This window comes from Kogia breviceps, chromosome 14, assembly GCF_026419965.1.
Source record: "Kogia breviceps isolate mKogBre1 chromosome 14, mKogBre1 haplotype 1, whole genome shotgun sequence".
Classification (NCBI taxonomy): Eukaryota; Metazoa; Chordata; class Mammalia; order Artiodactyla; family Physeteridae; genus Kogia; species Kogia breviceps.
Genome location: NC_081323.1, coordinates 60,863,102 through 60,870,853, shown reverse-complemented (window position 1 = coordinate 60,870,853; position 7,752 = coordinate 60,863,102).

The following is a 7,752-nucleotide window of genomic DNA, read 5'->3' as shown; positions in this document are numbered from 1 at the left end:
TGATGTTGAGGCTGCTCGTTCAATCTCTACTCCTCACTGGGGATTTGAATAAGCAAGGCTGGTGTAAAAATAACCACTGGTATATGAACCTCATGTCATATTTGTATAATGAAAGGCAGGGGTTTTATTTCATTTGAGATTCTCCCAAGAAAGGGAAAGATTACAAATAGCTCCAGAGAGGCATTTTCAATGCAAGAATGGGATCAGTGACTTAGATCCCTTGATCGTCTAGTCAAGGAGCAGTGAGATGCTATGGAATGAATTAGGGTTTACAGCCAGACAGAACCGGATTCCAATTCCATCCTTAGCTACCCACCAACACGATGGGGAGGCTAGTCCCTCGTCCCCGGAATTTGGGGTTTAGAGGCTTATGGATGTCAAGTGCGTGGCACTCAAGGAAGCTGGATACCTTCATCTCCATCCACTGGGGCAAAGCATACTTCCTCCCTTCCTGAGGTCGTTTCTCTCAGCTGCCCAGTGTAGGGACAGAGCCCAGACATCCTAGAAGCAGACCTCACGAGAGCAGGGTTCACTCTGGTTCCCAGATCCTGGGCCCGCTGCATAGTGGATATTTCATAAGTAAATAGTTGAAGAGTACCAGGATCTAAGATCAGGCTGAGACTGTGATGTGCATTGCTGGTACTTATGGGAGTACATGAGGATTTTTTTTAAAAGCTGTTTCAGTCCTAATTAAGACCGTGCTTGATTGAAATTCACAGCCTCCCAAACGCATCTCGCTATTCCTACTTCCACTTTGCAGGTTCCTTGCGAAAGCTTGTCTCGCTCTTGTTCTTGACAGCTCTGTCTGTGGCTGGAATGGGTTCAGCCCAGCCTCCCTCTGCCTCTAACCTGGGTAATTAACTTCAATCCAAAAGCTGCAGCTCATTATCTCCCTGCAGGTATTAACTGAAGCAGAGCTGACCTCTTAGGAGCTCATTAGTCAGATGCCAGAGGTAGAACGTACACTAGGATTGCTGGGGCCTCCGTGACAGTGCTGTGGACCAGAAGTCTCTCTGTTGGAGTACTTTACATCAGCACGTTTAAAGAATAAAATAACAATGACCTATCATGTCTTGGATATCTCCCTATAGGATGCTTTCTTGCCAAACTTTACCTTGGCATGGTGCCACCCACTTGTATTTAGGGACCAAAATACAAGGTGAGAAATAACCCGTAAACTGTTTCTGTGTTCGCTCGAAGGCTGTTGTTGACAGCCACGCTCATTACTTAACACAGCGCCCTCCCTCTAAGAAGCCCTCGAGAAATTCTTTTCGGTTTTCAGTACGAGAGACAGTTGTACATTTGCAGGGCAGCTGATGGTGGAGAAGTGCAGCTCAGTGCAGTGAGAAGGGGGCAGGTCTTGGAGAGATCAGACCTGGATGTGAATTTGCTCCTTACCACTTTCTAACTCTCAGTTCTCAGGTTGGGCACCTCTTTCATTTTCCAACGCAGAAGATAATACTTAGCTTACATTTTGTCGTGAGGATTAGATGAGCTAATATATGTAGAAGCCCGGTACTTAGTTTGTACAGGATTGATGGTCAGTGCCACTGTTGTTTGCTTCTATGTATAGACATGAAACTCATAACTGTCTTTGCCTCTTCTAGATGCTGGGAGGTACAGAAGCCAATTTGTGGCCAATCTCCAGCAAATGTCTAGGACTCCTTGGTGTGGATTTTGTGTAACAAATCTTGCTCCTGGTTCTCTCTCCCTTTATTGTTTATTCGGTTGGGGTGTTTTCTGTTTGCATATTTTAATTAATTGGTTATAATTTATTATACCTGAAGTACTGCATATATCTTTCATACCTGCCTCAAATCCTGTTTGGAATAAGCTGAGATAGAAACATTCTAATACAAAATGAAAGAAAGAGAGAGAGAGAGGGAAGGAGGGAGGGAAAGAAAGGAAGGAAGGAAGGGAAAGAGAAAGAAAGAAAGAAGGAAGGAAAGAAAGAAAGAAAGACCTTGGCAACCTCTGGCATTCAATTTTAAGTGATCAATTTTAAAAATTTGAAGGAAAAGTATCAATACAGAGGCTATCAAGAAAATGATTAATGCCCACTCAAAAAATGGAAGGTATCTTTTGGAAATTAACCCTTTATCCAATACATGGTTTGCAAATATTTTTTCCATTTCTCACGTTGCCTTTTTTTTTTTTTTTTTTTTTTTTTTTTGCGGTACACTGGCCTCTCACTGGTGTGGCCTCTCCCATTGCGGAGCACAGGCTCCGGACGCGCAGGCTCAGCAGCCATGGCTCACGGGCCCAGCCGCTCTGCGGCATGTGGGACCTTCCCAGACCAGGGCACGAACCCATGTCCCCTGCATCGGCAGGCGGACTCTCAACCACTGCGCCACCAGGGAAGCCCTCTCACATTGCCTTTTTACCCTACTGATTATTTCATTTGATATGTTGAAGCTTTTTAGCTTGATGTACTCCTACTTGTCTATTTTTGCTTTTGTTGCCTGTGCTTTTTTAATAACCCAATTAAAAAGTGGATGAAAGACTTGAATAGACATTTCTCCAAAGAAGACATATAAATGGCCAACAAGTACATGAAAAGATGTTCAATGTCACTAATCAGCAGAGAAATGCAAATCAGAACCACAATGAGATATCACTTCACACCTGTTAGAATGCCTGTCATTAAAAAAAAAAAAAAGACAGCAAGTGTTGACAAGTTTGTGGAAAAATTAGAACCCCTGGTCCACTGTTGGTAGGAATGCAAAATGGTGTGGTCACTATGAAAAACAGTATGGAGATTCCTCAAAAAGTAGCCAAGACATGGAAGCAACCTAAGTGTCCAAGGACAGATAAATGGATAAAGAAGATGTGGTACATATATACAATGGAATACTACTCAGCCATAAAAGAGAATGAACTAATGCCATTGGCAGCAATGTGGATGGACCTAGAGATTATCATACTAAGTGAAGTAAGTCAGACAGAAAAGACAAATACCATATGATATTACTTATATGTGGAATCTAGAAAAGATGATACAAATGAACTTATTTACAAAACAGAAACAGACTTACAGACATAAAAAACAAACTTATGGTTACCAAAGGGGGAGGATGGGGGGCAGAGATAAATTAGGAGGTTGGGCTTAACAGATACACACTATTATAAAAATAGATAATCAACAAGGACCTACTGTATAGCACAGGGAACTCTACTCAATATTCTGTAATAACTTGTACGGGAAAAGAATTTGAAAGAATGAATATATGTATATGTATAACTGAACCTCTTTGCTGTACACCTGAAACTAACATTGTAAATCAACTATACCCCAATATACAATTAAAAATTAAATTTTAAAAAATTTTAAAGAAAAAAGTTAAAAATAGAACTACTATATGATCCTGCAATCCCATTTCTGGGTATTTATTCAAAAGAATTGAAATCAGGATCTCAAAGAGGTATTAGCACTCCCATGTTCATTGCAGCCTTATTCACAATAGCCAAAATGTGGGAAATGACCTAATGTCCAACTGATGGATGAATGGATAATGAAAATGTGGTATATACATGCAATAGAATATTATCCCACCTGGAAAAAGAAGAAAATCTTGCAATGTGTGACAGCATAAATGAACATTGAGGACATTATGCTAAATGAATTAAACCAGTCACAGAACAACAAACACTATATGACTCTATTTATACGAACTATCTATAATAGTCAAACTCAAGCAAAGAATAGCATGGTGGTTGCCAGGGCCCGGGGGAGGGAGAAACGGAGAGTTGCTGATCAATAGGTATAAACTTTCAGTCATGCAAGATGAATAAGTCCTAAAGATCTGCTGTACAACACAGTGTCTATACACAACTATACTGAATGTATCCTGAAAAAAAAATCTCTCCAGGTGGTAGGTCTTATACTCAGTGTTCTTACCACAGTAAAATTTAAACAAAGAAGAAGATGTCTGCCTTTTATTTCTTCTCTCCCATTAGGGGGTTCAGGATATATCTCCCTATTGTCTCCCTTAAGATTTTTTTTTCTTGGAACATATTATTTGACACAAGTTGAGCCAAATGTCAAAGTTTTTAAATCAAGGTTGTTTGGCTCCTGTTCTTACTCATCCATTCTCCTCATTTCCTTCTTTTTGGGCGAGATTCCTTTCATATACACATATTACAGTCCCATCATGGTAGACACCTAGGCCTCTCCCAGCTACTAAATTCATCCAGAGATTGGATTAGCCCTGGGGGACCCTGGGGAGGTCACTTACCTTTTCTGAGCTCATCTTCCTGAACTTTACCCTCATCACCTGTAAAATGAAGTGGATAATTTCTTCCCTATAGACTACTCATACTAAAGGCAATAATATGTTTGAGACTATCTGGCAGGTGCTCAATAAAATATTATTTTCCTTTCTCTTAGTTTCCAAATCCTGGATGAACCCAATTGTAGAATTTCAAACCTCATCTTGTTTGAAACACCTGTTCCTCCTTGCCTGATCTCAAGTCGTTACTGGGTAAGCTCGATGTCTTTCCAACACTAACACCCTGGATCAGTTCCCGTTGTACTAAACTAATTTCTGCTGAAATTATATGATGATAAGTTGTGTTTCAAATAAGTGGTTCGTCAGCTTGGTCATCACTTGGCTGTATAGATGTCTGCAATGCCGGCCTCTACTGTATAGAAGCATCACCCCCGATTGGGGTCCATCCAGCCCAGATGGCTATCTCTGATGGACACAGGGAGATTTACAGCCTTGTACTGTCTTGAATCTACAATGCCTAACTCTTTCATTATAATACTGAGAATAACTAATATTGAGCACTTAGGCATAGTGCTAAGTCTATGCATTTTACATGCATAATCTCTTTTTACCCCTTGTGTTCGTTTTCTATTACTATGTAGCAAACTACCACAAATTTAGTGGCTTAAAACAACAAACACGCATTCTCTCCCATCTTCCATGGACTAGGATTCCAGGCATGAGTTAGCTGGTTCCCCTAATTAGGGTTTCTACTCAAGGCTGCACTCAAGGTATGGGGCCATGCTGCCTTCCTATTTGGAGGCTTGACTAGGGGAGAACTCACTTCCTATTTCCCTGAGGTCATTTGGAGGAAGTCATTTTCTTCTAGTTGTAGGATTGATGTCCCTGTTTCCTTGCCACCTGCCAGCCAGGGACTTCTTTAAGGTCCAAGAACCTGTTGTCTAATCTCTATCATGGTCCCTTCCTGTCATAAAAGAGCAGCTTAATTCTCCAAGATGAGCAGGAGAATCTCTAGCTCCAGTTGGCTGGACCTGTTGGACCACATTTTATTTTTTTTAATAAATAGTACAATTTTAGATTGGTTCCTTTTTTATGTATTAGATGGTGCCTTATATAACATAACACAATCACAGGGGTGACCATCGCATCCCCTTTGCCATGTTCTGTTGCATAGAAGCAAGTCACAGCTTCCTCCTCACTCAAGGGAGGAGATTCTGCAAGGGCGTGGATGCCAGGAGGTGGGAATCATGGGGCCATCTTGGAATTCTGCTTGTCATACTCTTCATCACTACTCTCTATGGTGGGTCTTTTTATGACACTCATTGTACACAGCAGGCACTGAGGCTTAAATACCTGCCAAGGTTGCTCAGCCATCTCAAGCCTAAGCAGTAGCCTAAGAACAGTTTAGTGCATGGTATAAACAGTGTCTAGGAATTCCAGGGTGTTTCCACACCTGCCTGTGGGTAGAAAGCTAAAGGATGGAGAGCCTTGATCTTAACTCTGTAACTTGGGAACTCTTTTGTGTAAACAATGTTTGCACAGTATCTTAGCCAATGTTTGCACAGTATCCTAGCTACAGCCCATGTATCCTGGCCTTTACTTCAACTTTGTAAGGACTGGCACTTAATCCGATCAAAGTTTGGAAGCTTATTTCTCAACTAAAGCAAACGCCGAGAAGTCAGATAAAACAGCAAGGTTTTACACTTTTTCTTCAGTTTCTAAAAGGAAAAACCACGTGGAAAGGAAAAAGTAGTTCATCTGGGATTTAAACTACTTGAGGGTAGTGGTTTTATATTAAACTGTAACCGGAATGAAAAAAAAAAGGCAAAGGATTTGCTTAAGGCCACAGACAACTAGTAAGGGGCAGAGCCAGTTCTGACAGCAGATGGAGTGGACACAGCTTGCTTGCTTTTTTTCTTTTTTAATTTTATTGGACTATAGTTGATTTACAATGTTGTGTTAGTTTCTGCTGTACAGCAAAGTGAATCCGTTATACATGTACATATATCCCCTCTTTTTTAGATTCTTTTCCCACGTAGGTCATTACAGAGTATTGAGTTGAGTTCCCTGTGCTATACAGTAGGTCCTTAGTAGTTATCTATTTTATATATAGCAGTGTGTATATGTCCATCTCAATCTCCCAATTTATCCCCCCCCTTCCCCCCCTTGGTAACCATAAGCTTGCTTTCTTCATTCATTCATTCTTTCTTCTCTTTTTCTTTCTTTCATTCTTTCTCCCTTTATTTTATTCTCTTACCTTGAATCCATTGCCCTTTCCATCCATTTGGCAATAAAACCTCATTTCCCTTTGGATAACACCTCTTCTCTCCTCTCAGTCACTGTGATTCAGGTTGAGCTGGTCCTTCCTAGGGACCTATAGAAATGACCAAACGATTTAGGCTTGACCAATCAGAGAAATGCAACTTCATGACCACAATGATGGTTGAAAGTAGGCATACAACCCAAGTTAAGTCAATAAGAGTTTGTGAGAATCTGCGCTAAAGTTTTTTCCGGAATTATTAAGGAAGGCAGGCTATCTTTCTGATAAGGTCGTTAAAGAGTTGGGATGGGAGTCAGGAGCTGCTGGGGACCATCCCCCATCATATGCAGAGAGTCATGTTGAGCATAAAGCCAATATAGAGAAAAGTGTGTAGAGAGAGGCGCCTGGTGTTGCTGAGCACCTTGATTGAGCCATGCCTGAAGTTAGTGCAACTCCTAGAATTTGAAGACAATACATTTTTAAGCCGATACATTTTTGTTCCACTCCTTAACCTAATTTGAGACGGTTTCTAACATGACCAACTAAATGAATCCTAACTGAGACAATCTCCTGACTTTTATTTTAGGGCTCTATCCCTTGCATTTGTGATTTAAAAACTCCCTGACAGTTAAAGACTTCAGAGCCCCACTCTCTTCTGTAATAATGTGAGAGCTTTCCATCCTAGCTCCGTAGTCATCTTAGTCACCCTTTTCTCTGCAGCCTGAATGTAATAGGACTTTCTTGACATCAAATGAAAAGGTATCAAGTCACTGAGCTATTCCAGTGGGTTGGAAAGATGCTTGGGTGAATTATATTTTTTCTCCTAAAATTGACCAATGGTTATCAGACTCTTTGGCTCCAAAGGGAGCCAAACTATGGGGCAGATGTCTTCCAGAAGTAAAGTGCATATAATTACTGAATTCTTCTATGGGTCCCAGTTGCCAGCTACATGTCCCTCATTTTTCACAAGTACAGAATGGATTATTTCCCTTAAGCATGTTACCTGCATTTGGTATGAGTAACTTCAGTTCTGTCTCTTTTCCAAAATGGTTATCTGTAAAATTGGAGTGATGGGTCAGGATTCTAAGGCAGCTGTGTTTTCAAAGGATAAGGCACAAAGCCAGAGAAGGTGGCGATTCCCCTCACAAATCACTGTGAAAGAACAAAGGCTTAGAAAGCAATGAATTGGCTTAGGTTTTTATTGTTTTATTGATCAAAATTGTAGTGAGACTTGATGACCCAATTCCAGCCTTTAAGAGCTGC